The sequence below is a fragment of the Peromyscus maniculatus genome, chromosome 22 (assembly GCF_049852395.1).
Source record: "Peromyscus maniculatus bairdii isolate BWxNUB_F1_BW_parent chromosome 22, HU_Pman_BW_mat_3.1, whole genome shotgun sequence".
Classification (NCBI taxonomy): Eukaryota; Metazoa; Chordata; class Mammalia; order Rodentia; family Cricetidae; genus Peromyscus; species Peromyscus maniculatus.
Genome location: NC_134873.1, coordinates 52,556,723 through 52,577,567, shown reverse-complemented (window position 1 = coordinate 52,577,567; position 20,845 = coordinate 52,556,723). Strand labels below are relative to the sequence as shown.

Below are 20,845 nucleotides of genomic sequence, written 5' to 3'. Positions count from 1 at the left end.
CGATACCCTAGACCAAAAATCAAAATGGAGTTGCTTGTGCTGAAAGTCAAACTGAAACTGTTATCTGACCTTCCAAGAAACCAGGAGAGATGATAGATTTCCCAAACAACTGGCATAAAAATGAAGTTTCCCTCTGCCTGAATTCTTACTTGGGGAAAAAAAAAAAAAAAAAAGACACCCCAGACAGCTCAGTTTCTATTGCTCTGTCTTGCTGTGCCCGCCTTTCAAGATAAGAATCTTTGAAATCACCAATCACCAATCACCCCGGTGCGGGTAGTGTGCAAATGTAATCCTTCACTGGGGATGCTGATGCAGGAGGCTCCGGTGAGAAACCCTGTCTCCAGGAGGCTCCGGTGAGAAACCCTGTCTCCAGGAGGCTCAGGTGAGAAACCCTGTCTCCAGGAGGCTCAGGTGAGAAACCCTGTCTCCAGGAGGCTCAGGGTGAGAAACCCTGTCTCCAGGAGGCTCAGGTGAGAAACCCTGTCTTCAGGAGACTCAAGGTGAGAAACCCTGTCTCCAGGAGGCTCAAGGTGAGAAACCCTGTCTCAAGGTCAAAGAAGCGGCTGGTCTACATTGTGTTCTTGTTTTTGCTTTCTCCAGCCCTTCCCTGTTTGTGAGACATCTTTATTTTTTTCATTTTATAGAATGAAGTGTTGTTGATTCTAGGGTGGACAATAAAACAGCTAAGAGTTCTAAATTGTAATTTTGTCAAATGACACTTTATTTTTTTAATTTTGGTTTTTCGAGATAGAGTTTCTCTGGCTGTCCTGGAATTTGCTCTGTAGATCAGGCTGACCTCGAACTCATAAAGCTCCACTTGCCTCTGCCTCCCAAGTGCTGGGATTAAAGGCATGTGCCACTGCCGTCTGGCTCAAATGACGCTTTATAAACACATGAAACAACAGACGGCATCACAATGTTGAATGTGGATTGATGCTACATTATAGTCCAGTCACCAAGAGTCAAGAGCTCAAAGGAGAGCTGTGAGTCCTCCAGGACAAGGAGGGAAGGGAAGGCGGAGGGACCATGTTGTGTAGGGGGAGGATGTGCTTGGGGAAAGGTCAGGGAGGCCTATCTTGGATGGACTCAATGTGATGAGGGAGAAATAACTATGTCTGGCAAGATGCAAAATTTTAGGGGGGGGGGTCTCAGGAAAATAACTTAGGGGAGTTATTGTTTCCACCCACATGTCCGGTCACACCTCCATCATTTTATCCTGTGGCTCAAAGCATAAAGGAGAAAGAGGAAGGCTCACAGGAAGTCCCTGAGGTGAATGCTGGGAATATGGATGCTATCTCCTTCCAGTCCTAAGAGCTTTGGAACCCCCAGACCACAATGCAGATTCAAAGCCAGGCCAAATGTTTCCCCTAGATTTATCTAGGATGAGGCTCCTGAACAAGCCACATTTTCTAGGAGTCCTGGGATTAAAGGTTCAGGCTCCATGGTTAGAATGCTCTGCTCTGGCTCTTGTCTCGAATGCTCTGCTTCCCTGTGTTAGCCTGGTTCCAGGCAGTTTCTTTGCGGCTGTTGACCTGGGTCCTGGGAGAAGTCACAGAGGGAAACACATGTTCCCGCTGAGATGAATTCCTTCCATCTGGACATTACTGTGTTGGGCGGAAAGAGGCCGTGGGGACTGAAAATACGAAGCTGCAGCTTGAAAGTGCTTGCGTTCGCATTTTGCAGAATTTCTGGTCTGGCAATCCTAGGTCAACAATGACTCTTCCTGAGAAGAGCTGGGACCTTTGTGGTCCTAGGGACTGGCAGCCCTGAGCTGGGGAGGGGTTGGGGTTGAGTCCAAGCTGGATGTTGAGTCAGTTTATGAAGGGCTAGCTGTGTTTTCCAGCCCAAACCAGGAGACTGCCCTAAGACTGGACCAAGAAGAATACAAAGCCGGCCAGGCCAAAGCAGGCTCTAAAGAGTCCATTCTAGCTAACCAAAATAGGTTAGCCTAGAAAACAGCGATGCTGGGTTAAAGAGATGGTTCAGAGGCTAAGGGCACTAGCTGCTCTTCCAGAGGACCTTAGTTCCATTCCCAGCAGCTACAAGGAGGATCACAACTCTTGGTTAACTACAGTTCCAGGACTTCTGACACCGTCTTCTAGCTTCCTCTGGAACATGCACACACAAGACAAATATTCACATAAAACGTATACATAGATAAATAAAATAAAAAAATCTAAAAGAAGGAAGGGAGGGAGGAAGAAAGGAAAATACTGATGTCTGAGTCTCTGAAAGTCCCTTGCTTCTTTGTGAGAAGGTCTTGGACGACAAGGGCATTGTCACCAGGCTCTCAGTGACCACGTCTGTTTGATTCCAGAGGGAAGAAGACGGTACAGTAAATCTTTCATGAGAATCTACCTTGTACCCAACACTTAAATAGGTCCCTAGGCAGGAAGGAGAGGACGGTCTAAGACTCGGTTCATCTCAGAACAGAAAGACCTTTAAGAACCCACAGAAGGGCTGGAGAGACAGCTCAGCGGCCAAGAGCACTGGCTGCTTTTCCAGAGGATCTGGGTTCAATTCTCAGCACCCGGCTCACAATTGTCTCTAAGTCGAGTTTCACGTGATTGGATACCCTCTTCAGGCCTCTGCAGATATCAGGCATGTACGTGTACACAGACATATATGTAGGCAAAACACTACATATATGTATAAAATAGTAATAATAATAATAAAAAAAAAGACCACAGAGGCCAAAATGCCTTTTCAAAGCAGACAGTGGTTCTTGTCCTGGTTAGTTTTTTATTGTTAACTTAAACAAACTTAGAGTAACCTGGAATGAGTCAACCCCAGTTAAAGAATTGCCTCTATCAGACTGGCCTGTGGGCATGCTTGAGAGCATTTTCTTGGATGCTCATTCATGAATAATGTGGGAGAGACTAGCACACTGGTCAGTCCCATCCCTAGGCTGGTGGTCGTGGGCTGTATTAAAAAGTTAGCTGAGCATGAGCCAGGGAACAAGCTAATAAGCAGCATCCCTCTGTGGTTCCTGCATCCAGGTCCTGGCTTGAGTTCTTGCTCTGACCTTCCTCCATGATGATGGACTGTGATCTGGAAGTGTAAGGTAAATAAATGCTTTCCTCCCCAAGTTGCCTTTGGTCAGTGTGCTTTATTTTTATTTTATTTATTATTATTACTATTATTATTATTATTATTATTATTATTATTATTATTATTTTGGTTTATTTGAGACAGGGTTTCTCTGTATAGTTTTGGTGCCTGCCCTGAATCTTGCTCTATAGACCAGGCTGGTCTTGAACTCACAGAGATCTGCCTGGCTCTGCCTCCTGAGGGCTAGGATTAAAGGCAAGGGCCACCACTGCCCGGCAGGTCGGCATGCTTTATTACAGGAACAGAAAGGTAAACTAGCAACAACCTCTCTGGATGTTCAATGCAGCCTTTGACCTCTGGACACAAGTAATATGAAGACACAACCAAGACATGCATGGGAAGACAGGTGCAGGACTCACCGTGGCACTAAAGCATGTCACTATGCAAAGGCCGCGGGAGTCCTGAGCGGGGAAGACAGGAGGGACATGAGTGACCGGTATGACTGGAACTAGTCAGGGAAGACCCTTTGGTTAAGGGGACTGAAGTAAACCGTGTGAGACCTGGAGTCAGAAAGAAGGAATGGGGGTATGTGACATGATAACAATAAACTGAAAAATAAACAGCCACCATCCTGGCTACTCATGAAACTGAGGCAGGAGGACCCAAAGCTCAAAGCCACCTTTGGCTACAGAGCAAATTCAAGGCTAGCCTGGGCACCTTAATAAGACCTTGTTAAAATAAAATAAAATAAAATAAAATAAAATAAAAAAGGAGGAGGTGGCTGGCGGGTGATATTTCTAAGAAGTAAAGTGCTTGTCTAGCAATCGTGAGGTCCTAGGCTCAATCTCCAGTGCCACAGAAAGAAAGAGGGGGAAGGAAGAAAGAAAGAGAGGGAAGGAAGGAAGGAAGGAAGAAAGAAAGGCAGGCAGGCTTGCAAATTTTCCAACCTGTATTCTAAAATACTAAAATCTGATGTCTAAAATTCCCACCACTCATTTTCATCTGGAAGGATTAAGGCCTGTGCTCTGTGATTCCAGTTTTCAGAATGAAGCATTGCTTTTTTGAGATAAAATGAGTGACCCGGGCGTAGGCTACAAGATTCGGAAAAAGTGCGCAACAGGCAGATAAACAGGGGAGGAATGAAGACAAAACTCTACCCAGTGCCAAAATTTGGCAAAACGTAGCCAGTCCAACCAGCCGCCGCTCACGTCAACAGGAATGTGACGATGGGAACTCGGAGGAGCAAGGTTGGTTTGGCCTAGGTGTCAGGACGAATCTTTATCTCGTCGGTCTCAGGAAAGTCCTGACACTTCCTCTTCGGCTCCCCTGAAGCCCAGGCTTCCGAACAGTTCTCCAAAGTCTACAGAGGAGCAAGGTTGTGCTTCCCAGGCTGTGGTCTGGCTGGCTCGTGCACCGGGCAGTCCGTGATCCTAACTCTTTCTTCCAAAGACCTCATAAGAGAAAAGCCCTTGAGGATGCACAGCAAGACTTGTTAAAGGTACCAGACTGGAGGCCAACTGCCTAATCCAGAATCTGGCTGGATCTATGGCCTCCATCTCTCTGAAGCCCAGTTTCCTGATTCACAAACTGGGACCGATGACATACATCTATGCTCCTAACCAGCCTTTGGGTCGGGTGTGTGATGTCTGGCTGGGCCTTGGACAGAGGGAAGGGATGGGATGGTCAGTGCCAGCTCCGTCTAGAGGAGCGGTTCTCACCCTCCCTAATCCTGCGACCCTTTAATACAGTTCCTCAGGCTGTGCTGACCCCCAACCGGAACACTGTTTTGGCCGCTTCTTCCTAACTGCAATTTTGCTACTACTGTGCATCATAATGCAAATATCTGATCCGCGACCCATGTAAAGGGGTCATTCAACAACCCCCTCAGGGGGTCACAACCCATAGGTTGAGAAATGCTGGTCTAGAGTAGCTGTAATGTGACTTCTAAGAAGCAAGGGAGAACTAACCAGACTTGGGAGCCAGGTCCAGGGAGGGCTGTGGAGTATTAGTGAGGCTCTGGAGCATTTGAGGAGCCATCCAGAGTGTTTATGTTGGGAAACAACTCACTTTGAGCCCAGCTTTTGGGATAAGCACTCAAGACCGCATGTTGCATCACCTGGAAGGCGCTAATAGGAAGATCTTTCCATAAATGCCCCAATACTTTGATTTCACGGAGGAGAGACAGGGGGAGGAGAGACAGGGGGAAAAAAATGGAGACGTGACCTCTGGGAGGTCAGGACCTGGACCCACCTGGTGGGTAAGAGATGAAGGAGCCAAAGGTAATTTCAAATAGGCCTTTGGGCCTACTGGTGAGGCGGGGCTGGAAGAGTTGAGTTCAAGTTGGACAGGCGGACTCGAGATTCCTGTGGAGCCGCCTGGTGGAGCAGCTTACAGAGGGATGATGGGAAGAAGTCGATACTTAACAGACACAGCTGGGAAGTCATACCTAGGGAGACCTCGGAATCCCTGGGTGCAAACCACAGCCTCAGGAGGAAGCCCGGTGAGCAGACCCACAAGGCGGCAACAAAATGAGTCTTGAGAGAGGGGCAGCAAGCGGAGAAATGGTCCCGGTGTTCATACTGGTGGCAGTTCCCACAAGGAACTTTGGGCTAAGCATGGTAGGGCTAAGAAGGCAGGAGCCGCTGAGTACTTGTGGCTTCTGTCGGGGCTGGCCCTAGCCCCCCACAGGGCCCCCTAAGCCGTCCTGTTGTCCCAGGGATGGCTTTAGTGCTGGGAATCCGCAGAGTCAAATAGTTTAGATTTATGATGGAAACTGGCCCTGGGGACTGGGGCAATTTACTGCTCACAAACGGATTCCGACTTGTCCATTAAAGCAGCCTCATTCCAGCCCAGCACCCAGGCATGTTCACACCTCTGGTGAGGAGTCAGGCCTGCCCAGATGATTAGCCTCTGGGCTCAGCTCTCAGAGGAACGAATGGCCTGCAGGATGCATGACAGCCTTCAGAGCCAGGGTCACAGCAGCCCGCGTTGCCGCCGCAGAGAGAGGCCAGGCCTGGCGACAGCGCGTCTGCCCTGGCCTGCCCTGGACAGGGACTCTGAGGGGGCAGGCCCTGCCCCCTGGAGCGAATCATGGCCGGGTTGGGTAACAAAGGACTTTGATGCCAGTTCCCAGCTCTGCCATTTAAGAACCCTGTGGTTTGAACAGCCTGCCCTGGCCTGAGATCTTTTCCTCTTCTGTAAACGAGGAAGGATAATTCCCACCTTAAAAGGGTTGTGTGTGTGGGGGATGAGGTATGAGTGGCGAGCCTAGCTCAGGGTCTGGGGCCTGGTGCTCCCTCTAGAGACCAGATGAGTTCTTAGGACCGACTGACCAGCACTCTGGCCTCTTCCCCAAAGTGTGGGCTTAGGAGACTGTCTCCCTGGGTAGGGAGCATATGGTGAGGGGATGCTCACAGGACAGAGAGCAAGGAGAGAATTCTTTGTATCATTCCTCTACTCCTGACCCTTTGTCTCCTTTCTCGGAGGGATGGACTCCACGATAGGGATGAGGCTGGATCCTGGAGGCTGAGAAGAAGAGAGACAAGAGGATTCCCTCCCTTGAGCCGCTGGCCTTGCGGGCTTGGGGGCTGCCGTCATCTTCTCCCAGGCTTGTGTGCATGTGGCTTAAGCTTCGCTCCCAATTCCTTGACCACGTGGTCTTCAGGAATCTATATAAGTCTGGAAATAATTGACCAGCTTTGAAACAATGCAGAATTCTTCATTCTGTTGCTTCATTTTCACCTCCCTGGGCCACCAAACGTCTCTCGGCTGTCCCCACCGCCGTCCCCACGTACCATCTCTGGCACTCACACCGTCACAGTTATTATTTTCCTTGCTGCTACTTCTTACTTTAAAAATGGAGCACCAGGTACGCAGTGGTGGTGCACGCCTTTGATCCCAGCACTCAGGAGGCAGAGGCAGGCGGATCTGTGAGTTCGAGGCCAGCCTGGTCTACAGAGCGAGTTCCGGGACATTTAGGGCTGTTACACAGAGGAACCCTGTCTCAAAACAAACAAACAAACAAACAAAAAATTGAGCAAGGAGCTGGGAAAGAGAAACAGGTGGGGGAGGGGTGGGTTACAGGTCTATGTATTCCCACCCTACACTCCATTTGCTGGGTTACCTCCCACCCCACTGATCACTGAGCAACATGAGAAGGAAGTACCCAAGGGAGACATCTCCCACCTCCCAGGCCCTTAACCCTCATGCCCCATCCTCAGGCAGATGGGAGGTAGGGTTCCAATGCAGCCACTGAAGCAGATAAAAAGTGCCCAGCTGTGTTCCAGGGTCCTCTCCCCCTTCTCTGACACACACCCCTGGAATAAAGATCAACAGGGAAAAAAAAAAAAACGGTCAAAGCCCCAACCACTCCCAACCACTCATCAGCCACAAGGGAGACCCAGGTGGGTCTTGTGATTGGCAGGAGACTGGGTTCCTGCCCTAAGAAGTTTTCATCGTGCGTGTTGCCAGGGAGACGAGGTTGACAAATATGAGTCACGCAGAGACAGAATAAGACGCACGACTTTAAAATCGAAGATTCTGCAAACACATTCTACGAGTCGTAAGAGAGCCCTGCAAACGGATTGCTCTGTTCCAGAAGGGAGGAAGCAGAGTGGTCAGCCCCCAGTAACAGTCAGGAGACTAGTCTCCATCAAACTAACCTTGACCAGCTGGGGCCAGGGTGGGCCCGCTCTGCTCACAGCTGTAGGGTTGGGACCTGGGCAGGGGCTGGGGGTGGGGTGGGGTGGGGGTGGTATGCTTGACTTTGGTTTTTCTCTCCAAGTCCATCGGGCCACTCAGCAGGAGGCCAAGGCAGGCTTGCCCTCAGCCGCCCGCTGCCCTTCCTTCTGGTGGAGCTCTGGCCGTTGCTCTTTCCAGGCCTGTCTCCTTTCCCTCACAGCCCACGGCCCCTCTTGAGAGCCCCCCCCCCCCCCCCGTGGCCTCCATTTTGGTGGGGTGACTGAACCAATGTTTAGTCAACAGAAGCAACTTCTCAGAACGGATCTTTTCAACTCCCTGGTGTTTGTTTTGTTGGCTTTGATTGGGAGTTCGTGGGAGTGGGGTGACCAGAAGGCTATTGTCTTTGATTCCCAACCATAATCCCCAGTGGGCGTTGAGATCCTGGGGCCTCGGGCCTCTCCTGCTATGAGAGCCGCTTCAAATTCTAGAACTGTAATCAAATAGCTTCCTTATCTACCCGTGAACTCCTCCATGTGGTGGAGGCCCCAGGAAGCCCAGACAGACAGAGAGACTGAAGGAGAAATTAGGTATTGGGAATGTTGGGGGGCTGGTGGGTGTGAGTCTGCCCATATCTTGGTTGGAGGCAGGAAGGGGGACGGCTTGAGACAAGATCTCTGGAAGAGACAAGATGGTTCCGCCATTACTGATCTTATAGTCAATTTCAGAAGCAGCCCCACACTCACCTCCAGGGACTCCAGAGGTTTTAGGGTCCCTGATGAAAAAGCTTGGGGCCCTTCCCAGTACCCCCATCCCCACCCTGTCCCCAACGCCAAGGGTAACTAAGAAGACTTGGCCCTATACACCTGATTGATCTCCTGGAAGCAGAGAGAAGGCCAGAGCCGCTAGTGCCCTTCCCAGACCCACGCTGCCCACCACAGCCCCACCAAGGCAGGGGAGGGAGCCAAGACTGCGCCACCCGAGATAAAGGTTTCCGTCGAATTTTGTGGTTCAGCTGAAGCCATGTTCTTAATTGTCCAAATAAACAGTTTTCAACCTGGAGGCCAGGATATGCCAAAACATGCCGCTTTCATTTCTAGCACCAACTGGGTGCTGGGTGGGGGGTACACACCCATTTTTCCAAGTCACAGCTGGCTCTAGACAGTGCCCAACGGGCCATGGCAGCCAGCAGGAAGAGCTGGTGTCAGAACTCTACCAGCCCAAGCTGTGTGAGACCTTTACGTTCAGTTCTACAGCCTAGTCCCGGTGACCCCACTGAACTGAACGATCCCTCGTTTCCACAACACCCCTGGGCCGTGGTTTCGGCACCTTTAAAGAGACGGTTTGATACATTACACTGTCTTCTCTCCCGTTTTTTGATTGCGAGCTTAGCCTGTCACAGCTGGACCATCTCTCCAGCCCACAGCTGCACTTCCCAAAGCACGCCCCCTTCAGCATCATTCGAGAACTTCCTGGAAATTCAAATCCTCAGGTCTCATTCCCACCAAATCAGAGCCCCCCACCCCCACCCCAGGTGATTCTCAGGGACCAGGGTTAGGAGACATACAGATTTCTGTCCAGCCTTGGCATTCCGTTTTGTTTTGCAGTGTTGGGGATTGAACCCGTGGCCTTGTGCACACTAGGTAAGTGCTCTACCCGCAGCCCTAGCTCTGATAGTTAATGATATCCTGTACCTGTGATAACTATTGTACTCTTCAGAGAGGCTAACACCAGCAGAGGTTTCAGATGACCCGAACTCAGCCTGTGAGTCTCTTGTATTCTGGAATCTGCTCCGGGCTCAGGCTTCTGGTTTCTGCAAATGGTCTGGGATCTCACAGCTCAGGGGAACCTGGCCAGGCAGTCTGCAGGGCCTGCCACATGGCTATACTGGCAGGCTCTTCTCTCCATCCATTCCCTAGGTCAGATCCTAGGGAATTTCTGAGATGGCGAATGTCTAAGAAGACCATGCTGGCTGTAAGGGTCCCGGGCATTATTGAAAGAATGATTTATTTAAAATTCATTTCCCTGCCACCAGCTTCTGCAAGGAGAAGGTCCCCTGCAGAGACACCAGCTGTGAGGATGTGGCTACTCTACAGGGAACTTCTGTGTGCAGGAGGGCTGCTGGGAATTCTGGAACACGTCTTCCTGGCTTAAAGCCAAACCCTGGGTCTAGCCACAGTGACATCCTCAGACTGTCCCAGCACAGCAGCCAGGGCCGTGTGGCTGGTGTTTAGGGTTTTGCTTTCTACAAAATACAGGCTCGCTTGTAGGCTGGAGCTGCAGGACAGATCCAGGTGACAGAGGGCCACGAGGAAGCTGGGTCCGGGATCTGGCGCGGAAGAGAGACTACCGGAAGGGGCCAGACCGGCTAAGGCCTATGCGGGCCACACCCGCCATTCTACCATTCTTCCAATGGCTGCAAGAGTTACTCTTGGTGGGATTGAGAAGAGCTGCCCGAAGCAGACCCAGAGCTACGTTCCCCCACCAAGCCAGAGAGCCTTTAGAACAGCGGCAGGCTTATCTTCCCTGACAACAACGGAGTCCCTGGAAATCTCAGCGACCTGAATGAAGGTGGCAGCGAGCTGCGGATGTAGCAGAGGGAAGGAAGAGGGTGAGCTGGGCTGACACATCTGTCACAAATCATGGGGAAAGGCTCACACAAAAGCTCGTTTTAGACCCAAGCCTTCAGGTCTGTTTTGGGAAAGTTGAGTAATCACGTAATCCTGCCCACCAGGAGAATTTTTTTCCTGCCTGCTTCCAAGCGGGAGTGAGAAAAGCTCTGTACTCTCTTAAAGGGGAAAAGCCACCTTGGTTCGAAGTCCTTTGGCTCACTAGGGGCTCAGGTTAAGAGCTATGGGCACTTGAAGCTGAGGCAAGAAAGGGCAGAGGTAGCTTTGCCCCCATAAGGGGAGCGGCAGAAACAACTCTCCCAGACTTCACTCCTGGGATCTTGGTCTGGTCCTGGAGCAGCCAATGGGCCTGCAGAATCTGAGCAAGTGGCCTGTGCAGGATCCCCCAGGAGACTCCAAGACCTGGCCTGTCGCCTGTCCCATTCTCTGGGAATCGAATGAAGCAGCCTGCCCTCTGTCGCCACCAATTTCCCATTCAGATGACTCGGGTGGGGGTGAGGAGTGCACACACTTGGTCTATGAAGGGTCCTTGTTTGGGGGTAGAGGCTTCTCAATGCAGTGGCCCAGCATACAAGCAAACACGTGCGCGCGCGCGCGCACACACACACACACACACACACACACGCTGACCCCCATGGTGACTTCAATCACTATACCTGCAACATAGAAACAGTTGCAGATGAAGTCCAGAGGTCCTACAGTTCACAGCTGGGAAAACGTGGTGTGACCGCTCTAGGACTGAGACATCGGTATCCTTAATCCTCTATCATTTCATAGCCGTGTTCACTTGGTCCGGTGACAGGGGAGGAGGGACATATAAAAATACATTTTACAAGTCATACTACAAAAGAAGAAATCTGACCACAGGGACAAAAGAAACAACTGTCTAGATGTTTAAATCGGAACCGTCAATCCCTCCCAGAGGAGTCTGTTACTGTGATCCCCCGGCACTACTTCCTTCCTGGCCCCTCATTTCCATGAGGTATGGTAAATGGCAGGTAGATCCTAGGGCAGTTTTCTGGACTGCTTTAGGCTAGCTTCTCCTTTCTCCCAGTCTCCTAAGTGATGGACCACCTCCTAACCCGCCTCCCCACTCATCCTTTGCAGCCCTGAGCCACAACAGCCATGAGCTATCTCTTTAAGAGAGTGGCCTGCCAGTTTGTTTACCAGATTTGTTTGGGTCTCAGTAGGAGGGAAGAAGAAAGGTAAAAGCTGATTGGGATGCTAGAAGGAAAGAGGCCGGGAGTGGGGGAGGAAAACAGAACGCAGAAAAAGGGAGATTAGAAAAGCTGGTCCAGAGGGAGAATTTCTTTTGGCAGCAAGGATTCCAGTTCCCCAAGGGACAGTTTCCATTGAGTAAGTTAATCAGCAAAGGCGTAGGTTGGATCCGACACAATTCCCTGAGTCCAGCTGAAGGAGACCAGGGCGGCGCTGCCAGCGCCCTGATGCTTCAGGCTGAGGCCGCTTTGGAGCAGAGGGGCCTAGTGGAGCCGTGATAACACTGGCCTTGGAAAGCAGCCAGGGTTCCCCAGGCGTTGCATTGCAGGAGAAGATAAAAGCTTCCCCCGTGGGCTCTAGGCATGGGCTTCAGGGCATCTAAGCACCCTGTAATGTGTTGCCTTTTTTTTTTTTTGTAGGGGACACCTGTGAACACAGGTCTGCAGGAGCCCTGTGTTGTTGGGACCCAGAAGATGTTTCAGGGGGTGAGGTCATGCCCTACTCAAGCCTGCCATGTGAGGTACCTCTCTCCTTTAGGTCCGCAGGTAGAGTCTGTTCCCTGGGGGGACAGGGGTGCTGTGGCTGCTGATCAGCCGGAGAAATGACAGAATGGGATCTGCCCTTCTGGAGGCCCTAACTGGTCTGGGAAGGTCAAGGAAGAGGGGTGTTTGAGTTCAGAGTCCAAAGACAGGGCTGTTGACACTGAGCTCACAACATAAGGAGTTCCACACCCAGCCCCCAGCACACACACACACCCCCACTTGCTCAGTCCTTCCTGGATGGATGGCTCCACTGTAGACACGATCTACCCCCGCGGGCTCTGTGCAGGTAATCTTACAAGGGGTGGCAGCCCTGGATCAGGCTAAGGATGCTACTGTCCAGCTTGGCCCTGGGACAGGCAGAGGTAGCCAGGCCCTTGTTAGGGAACAAGTGAGCTGGGGCACTCTTGGGGCTTTCTTGTCATGTTCTGTGGACCTGGGGATCTTCCTGGCTCTCAAGCATCCCCTAGCAGGGGAGACCCCAGGCTCTTGGTCTGGGTGCTACCATCTCCTGGTCACATCTCCCACTCCTCAAAGCCCCTCCCTCCTGTAGGAGGCTGCCTCGGTCTCCACCGCCACACCTCACTAGAGAAGCCCATCTAGGGAGAAGTTTCAACTGCGCCATTCAGCATCACGCATCAGAAAACGGAGGCATTATTTTGCCTCTGGAAACTCACGAGGAAACACACCACACGCTTGGTTTGGGGGCTAGGACCAAAGGACTGCTGCTGGATTTTGCCCATTTGGCAGGAAGCCTGTGCCACACACACGCCCTCTGTCACTGGTCAAGGGTTTGTTTGTCAGGCACACGGGCTTAGACAAAAGGCCAATGGAAGAGCTGTCTGCCGGGCCGTAGCCCGGGAAGATGGGAAGCCGGTACCCAAGACTGACCAACCTCCCTGGTGAGCTCTCCACCCAATCCAAGTCAGAGGGAAGAGTTTACAGGGGACGGAGTGGTCAGAGGCAGGCCAAGGGCCTGTGGGTCACCGCCCTAGAAAGAGCAATGGCGGAACATCACAGGCAGAGCCAGAGTCATGCCTAAAGACTCGGCGCTTCAGAGGCTGAGGCGTGAGGATAAGGAGTTGAAGGCCAGGTCGGCCTTGATGACATGGGAAGTTCGAAGCCGGTCTATACATGGAGACCCGGCTTCATTAAAACAAAAACAAACAAACAAAATAACACACCAACAAAGGAAAACCCCACCACGGTCAAACCCAAGTGCCAAGGGCTCCAGAAACCGTCCCACGGTGCTTGGCAGGAGGCAGGCTAAAAGTGTCCTTAGGTTCCCTCCTTCCTGCCTCGTTTTCAAGGTGGTCCTGTTAGATTGTCCCTAGCTCCATAAACCAGCCTGTGAGTGTGTGTGTATGAATGTGTGTCTGTGTGTGTGTGTGTGTGTGTCTGTGTGTGTTTGTATGTGTGTGTTTGTGTGTGTGTGTCTGTCTGTGTGTGTCTGTGTGTGTGTGTGTGTGTGTATGTGTGTGTGTGTCTGTGTGTGTGTGTGTGTGTGTGTATACATGCACACCGGAGGAGAGCAGGCTGGTGGGGGCCAGGGGGAGCATCCGTTTGTCCAAACAGACCTCCTGAAGGCTTTTAAGGGCCTACAGTTACATGAGTCAATATTTTCCCTTTCAGATGAAAGGGTGCAATCACACTCCTCCCCCTCCCCCCGTTTTTTTAATTACTTTAATTAGAAAAGATTGCCTTAATCTTTTACTTATCTGCACTATTGTGGGAACTGCCAGAAAATGAAGTGCAAGGAAAACAGGTGGAGTTTGACCTTTGCCCTAGGCATCTTGAATTTCTTCTCCACTGGTAATTAAGAAGAATCAGGGGAAGTTCCTTGCAGACTCTAGGAAACAAAAACACACAGAGAAGAGTAGATACAGGGCACGCTTGCTACACACACACACACACACACACACACACACACACCTCTCCTGCCCACATATGTGTCTGAATGGAAAGGAAAAGGGGACTCTAATATAGCAAGCTAGAATGTTCTAACTTTGAGGACAGGGTTCCGGCTTGCAGCCTGAGGTGGTTTAATGAGTTTCCCAGGGTGGCCCAAAATGATTAATTAAGCAGACAGCCCCCCTCCTGGCCACCACCCACCCACCCCCAGCCCCCTCCCCAAACAACGGAAACCGTAACCGTCTGTTTGGGGAGAGAACAACAGGGCCCCTTGACTCCAGAGGCCGTTGAGGACGTGGTGGTGTAAGAACAAGGAGACCCAGATAAGGACAATAGCAACGGCCTGTAACAGCCACCAAGGTTCCTTCTGTCCCAGCCCTGGCTGAAAGGTCTTGATCTGGCCACCGGCTTCCCCATATCTCACTCTGTCCTGGTCCCAGAGCGCTCTTGACAAGAGGTTGGAGCAGGCAAGCTTGTCTCCGGTCCCCATCCCTCTCAGAGGCCCTACCTGTGACCATTCCTGGACTCCCTGGTGGACACTAGGAAAGGGGTTCTGGTGTCCCCCTGGGTTGGACAGGCATGGACTATGGATGACAGGGACAGAGCCAAGGTTTGGGGGGTTCACCCCTGTCTGTGTATTCACTCTTAGCTTCTGGGCCCAGCATTGACTGTTCAGTGTTAGCAAAGGCATCACATGTTCCCAAGGCAGAGGGGACAGTCCTGGAAAGACAGGCCTGACACCAGGCCCGCTCTGGAATCCCCACAGCCTGCTCTGGGAGGCCAGCTGGAAGGTAGGCAGTTCCATGCTGAGGGAAGCTTGCTCCCTGGAGGCTTTTTTCCAGAGGCACCTCTGGGCTCTGCCTCTGCTTCTCAGACCACTGTGGGTATGTCACAAGGAAGGTGCCTCAAGATTTCAGCTGGGGTGCAGCAGGCTGACTCCTCTTCCCCGCAGAGGCTGGGTGTTCCTTTCTAGACAGCTGAGCCTCCCTGAGGCTGTACCACAAGCAGAAACACCCAGCTGGGAGCTGACTGCACTTTGGCTGGAGCCCCGGAAGCAGGCCTTGGGGAGGCCGCAGAGGCCTAGAGGGATGGGAGAGGCGAAGGTGAGGAGTGGGCGGAGCCACCAACCCTGTTTTCCTTTCTGAAGCTTCCAGGTGCTTGGGAGGGATTTCCAGCCTGGCGTTCACGCCACTGTCTGAACTGTGTGTTTCTCCACAGGTGTTTGTCTACGCGTATGTTCCACCCATGTGGCTGATCATGCCTGCAGGCCTCTCTCTGTCTCTAAACTCATGCCCGTTCCCCCCAGAGACATGACTTCAGTCCCTGCTTTGTGTGAGCATTCTCCCCTCAAAGCACTTACTAAAATAAACCTGCTCCCAACGCTTTAACAGCCGTCCCCCCACCCCCACCCCGCCCCACCCCACCCCCTTTCTGTCCACAGCACAGGCACTAACACCAGCGGGTCTCCACGGTCAATTTAGGAAGCTTGGGAAAATATTGCTTATAATTGAAAGTCTAAAAGCGGCCTCAATTAGGGCCGTGTTAGCCCTGCCAGGCCTGGTCCCAAATCCCGCTCGGCAGCATTCCTGTCCTGGCTGGAAAAGGCCTTTGATTTGCACCAAATGTTCGGTGGCCAGGCTGGAACGGCGGGCGGCATCTTGGCTCTGTTGGTCTTGCCAGCTGCCCAGGACACTACTAGCCAGCATGAACCCTAAGGCCTGAGACCCAATCCAAGACATGGTCTTTGTCAGCATAGGCCCCCCATCTCCCAGCCTCCCCAGTAGCTCGACCATGGTTCTCAGCACCTCTTTTTGAAGGGCCAGGCCTTCCCATCTTCAGGAGAGATGGGGGCCCGAGTCCACTCTAGCGTCCCTCCTTGGCCAGAGGCCAGGTCTACTGAGGATGAGACGCAAGCAGTTCATGCTCCAAGGGAGGCTGGATTGGAGGGCGCAACAATCAACACCCAGTTCTTCTTACTCCCACACCCACCTCAGAGAACGCAACAGGAGGTCTCCAGCTTGGAGCCGAAGGGCTGGCTGGGGCGGGAACCGGATGGGGGGAGGTGGGCATAGATAGGTTCAGCACCTGACCTGGTACCCTCTGGGACTGCAAATGCACAGCTTAGCTAACGCCAAGCTCCGGGACTCTGTTCTGCCCTTGTGTTTGTGAGGGGGAAGCTGCTGAGGGCAGAGGGTGCTGCCTCCTCTTGGAGTGAAGGCTCAAAGGGACGCTGGCACCGGTAGGTGGATAGAGAGGTTCTAAGTTAACCCCGGAGCAGTACTGTTCTTTCCTCTCAGCACATTGACATGAGCACATGGCCGCAGCACCCACGGACACACTCAGACACACACCAGAGAGTTCCCCCACCCTCTATTCTATCGCTGACTCAGAGTGACTCCATTCACAGTCACAAAGGAGCTGCTTTAAGATGTACAGACCCTGCCACAGACATTCTTGGGCCCCTCCGGGTCTACCCTGTCTTTTGTCGTTCTCCAGCCTGGGTCCCCTCTAGTGCCTGGCTGAGTAGGGGAAGAATAATACTGCAGGCCCCAGTTTGTCCTCCAACCCACTGGTGACATCTGGACAAGTGGGACAGAGTTGGAGATGCCTCAGGGAGTTGGCCTAGGGGTCCATCCATCCCGGTGGACCTCTGAGGAAGGCTGAGTCAGAGCCAGGCCCCAGCAGCTGGGGAGCTGGGAGCGGCAGGGGAAGGGTTACAGGCAGGCGAACTAGAAAAAACAATTACTAACGGGAAAGGCAGTGCATTCCAGCCCTGCTTAGCTGGGCCGCCAGGGCCGTGGGTGGTTCTTGGATTATGCATTTCCTTGAAAACAAAAAAAGGCGAGTTCAGGGCAGTTCAGCTGTGCCCTGGATCTCACTCTGGGCCTTTGTTTCCAACCCCCTCAGAGCCCCTCGGTGCCAGCACACACGCACAGAGTCCCTCTGGCTCCACCAAGCATCCACTGGGACAGTGACAGCATTGGAGCCTCCGAAAGCCGGCAGGCAGAGTGGGAGAAGGGACACTGAAGAAAACCCAGGATGCAGAAGGGGCCAGGGGACCATGTGTGCAGGGGCCGGCCGGCTTGATCCACAGTGAAGCTGTGGGGACTGTTTTTTTGGTCTGATCTCTTCCCACAGCCATGTGGAGTCTCTCCTTGTGCCTGGCCCAAAGCTAACCCCTTGAGGGACTCACTGTCAGGGAACCCTAGTTTCTGTACTTAGGGACAAAGAGACTCCCTGAGCCTTCCTGACAAGCCTGGTTTTACCCAAAACAACCTAAATTTTTTTTTTTTAAAGGGCCAGTGAGATGACTTATCAGGAAATGGAGATTGCTGTGTAAACCTGGCAACCCAAGACCAGTCTCTGGAACCCATGAGAAGAAGGTAGAGGAGAGATCCAGCAACACAACTTTGTCCTCTGACTGACCGCCATGAATGTTGTGGCATGGGCACCTAGCCACACCCAAAAATAAATGAATGAAACAACAACAATAACCCAAATTCACGACTGGGTTGTGTGTTACAGGGCCAGATGCCTGGCAACAAGGCCTGCCAGAGGATGACACTGACTGGGACCACAAAAGAAGTCTTAAGGGCATGGCCGATGGCAAGGGTTGGGAAGCATCCATTGCCTCCTTTGTTGGATGGACAAAGGCCCTCCCTCACAGACAGCTAACCTTTTGGGAGGAAGTTAAAGAAGCGATGTAGCGGAAGAGGGCTAATGCAGAGTGTGACCCTCCAGGTGGTGGGGATGTCAGGGACACCCTAGGCCTGGTCTAGAGAGGGGTTGGCCAGGATGGGTGGAGGCTGGGGGGGAGGGGGACCAGCATGTGCAAAGTCACAGAGGTAGTGAGAATGGAGATGCCGGGCTTATAAGAAGTCCCCCGGGCCCGAATCAGTGGGTGGGCCAGGGTAGGCCCAGAGAGGAGGCCAGAAGAAGCATGGGACCAGCTCACAGAAGTCAAGTTCTGCCTCAGAAGCCAGGGATACACAGGCTAGTCAAGGCCTGCCAGGGCCTTGAGGGAAAGGAGAAGAGGCCTCGAGTTTTAGACAGGCCGCTCTCCTGGAAAGAGCAGCAAACGCTGGTGGGAAGGAAGACATGACCGAAGTCATTCAGGCATGGTGGTAGAGGCCTGTAATCCCAGCTACCAGGGAGTCCCGAGCAGGAATATCACACTTTCAAGACCCATGTGGGCTACAGAGTGAATTCAAGGCCAGTCTGAGCAACTTAGTTGAGATTCTGAATCAAAAATATAAAAAGTGAGAGCCAGGAAGACAGTTTTGTTGGTAAAGCGCTTACGGCATAGGAATGAATCGCTGAGTTTAACCCCTGGGCACCCATGTCAAAGCTAGCCATGGTAATCCCATCCCTGGGGTTCTCTGGCCAGTCAAGACGGATGAGGAAGCTCCAGGTTCAGTGGCAGGCTGTAATCCAAAATACATAAGTAAATGAACAATAAGGCAGATCCCAGCACTCGGGAGGCAGAGGCAAGCAGATCTCTGTGAGTTTGAGGCCAGCCTGTATCTAGAGTGAGATCCAGGACAGCCAGGGCTACACAGAGAAACCCTGTCTCCAAAAAACAAACAGACAAAAAAGTTAGGGATTGTGGGAAGATGCAGGGACAGATTATAGAGGGAATAGAGGAGGCTTGTGATGAACTCACTGAGGGGATGAGGACCGAGTCAATGTCAAGGATAGATCCCAGGATTATGATCCTTTCGACTCAGTGGCAAACGACAGACAGGAATCAAGAGGAAGAGGAGGATTTATCAGCTTTGGCTCCCCATCCCATTGGATGTTAGGGATGTGGTTTTGGAGAAGTCTGACACCAGACATCAGTGTGCTGGGGAGAGGTAGGAAAAGGGGCAGGGCACGGAATGCACCCCTGCTAAGTTTGAGCTTCGCGTGACCCCCAGATTCCCCCACCGTGTCACTGTGGGAGAACGCAATTAGCCCTTGCTATCAGGGGAAGTGGGGAGCTTGCACCAAGCTTCAGAGGGGATGGCTTTGTTTGGTGTGTGGTGGTGTGGCTTAGACGTCAGAGCAGAGGCAGGTATGGAGGGCCATCCCAGATCTAAAGAGGGCCAGGCCCAGCCTCGGCTCAGAGACACATCGGGGAACCCCTGGGAACAGGCCCGGGCACCCTGACCAAGCAGCCATGTGTACAGAGGTAGCTCTTTCTCCAGGGCTGTCATATTCCAGGCCCTGTCTAGTCCAAGTCAGGCCCTTATTTCTTTTCCATGGTAGGATCTCCAGAGGTGAGTGCTGACTGACAGGGAGAGGCGACTCGAGGCGGGCACCGAGCGCTTCCTGTCCCCCTTCCTGACATTGTGTGAAGAGGACACTTGTAAGTTCCCGATTGTTGTTTTCCTCTGCACTTATTTTTTTTTTTTTTTAAATGCCACACACCAGCTCGTGCAGGCAAAGTGGCCACGGTCCCCAGGAATCACTCACCAACTCTCAGCCCTTCTCTGAGGCACCCGATAGCATTTTGGATGTCCTCTTGTTTGCACGCTACCCAGATCCCAGAGAACACCCCGCCCCACCCCATCTTTCACCAATCCTCCTCACCCCATTCAGGCGTGAGGCCTGTCATCAGAATTCCCTGAAGAAAGTGCAGGGAGAGGGCTGGAACGACTCTATTATCTCCCTCGACTCCCCTAATGTCTCCCCTAAGGCCAGTGGCCACCATAGGAGCCTGTTGCGTCCCACAGGTCTGCACCATCCAACATCTCCTTTGAGTCCTTGCCCAGGACACCCTCACCTCAGTTTCTCATCATAGCTCCTCCCTTTCCTTCCCTCCTCAGACTGTGTAGTGACTGTGAAGCGTGGACAGAGACTCAAACCTTGAGCCCGGCCCGTGAGCCTGCCCATCTAGGTAGAATCATCACACACCAATTCTGAATGACAGGAGCATTTGAGGCATACCTAATGGGACAGCAGGGGGGCTGTGAGGCCCTGGGGAGAGCTGCCTGGGGGCCTGGAATGCATTAGGTGGCCCTGTGTTGAGAGAGAAATGGACATTGCAAGGTCGGCATGTTCTCTGATGGACGGAGCAGAGGCTCGGAGGTCCAGGGAGAAGGGCACATCCCAGCCCACCGGTGGGTCTAGCCAGGGAGATGGGGTAGCCAAGGACAGATCCAGGCCTGACTGAGATCTATGTTCCTCCCTTCCAGGGCGGTCATCTCTCATCTTCTCCCTCCATGCAGCTAACCCAGAGTTGTTCCGACCTCAGGCCCAGGCCTCCAGGTGTGCCTCATCTCCTCCTCTGGGCTCCAGGGACAGAGTTCCAAAGGCAGAGTGCCCCACTCCCGACCCAGCTACCACCCCCGCAAACCGGACGACAGGAGCTCTTTGCCCAAAATGAAGTCTGAAGCCCCCTGGCCGGCATCCCCACCAGACTGTCTCGTAATCCCATGGACTCTGCCTCGTCTCCCAAGGCAAGATTTGGTGCTGGGACGGAGGACGGAGCGGATGCAGCAAACAGGCATTGGTTTGGATTGAGTCACCCCACGCTGGTGTGAGAGACAGCTCTCCTTGAGATTCCAGACACACCTCTGTTCCTCCTGCCTCGGGCTTCTGTAGATCTGGGATTTAAGGTGAAAACTGTGACTTCTGAACTCGGCTCTCAGAGCCTACCTGTCTTATGGGAAAAGCAGAGCCACGGCCGCAAACCCCTTTGGATACCCACGTACGCAGTTGCTCCTTGGTGCCCCATCCCTGCACCCTAGAGGAGTTACCATGCCTCCCCCCACTCAAGCCTGCCAGCTCCCACGGACCTCCTCTGCAGACTCTTCAAGGTGACCTCTGTCTGGAGAT

At 52.6% G+C, this 20,845-nt stretch overlaps 1 long non-coding RNA gene across 1 annotated transcript; it reads left to right on the top strand.

Moving 5' to 3' along the window:
- The first annotated feature begins 11,471 nt into the window (after positions 1–11,471).
- On the top strand, positions 11,472–19,283 carry LOC121825073 (uncharacterized). The gene is made up of 3 exons (XR_013047052.1): positions 11,472–11,714; positions 11,996–12,121; positions 17,324–19,283. It is a non-coding gene; the product is annotated as an uncharacterized LOC121825073 (long non-coding RNA).
- The last annotated feature ends 1,562 nt before the right edge of the window (positions 19,284–20,845 follow it).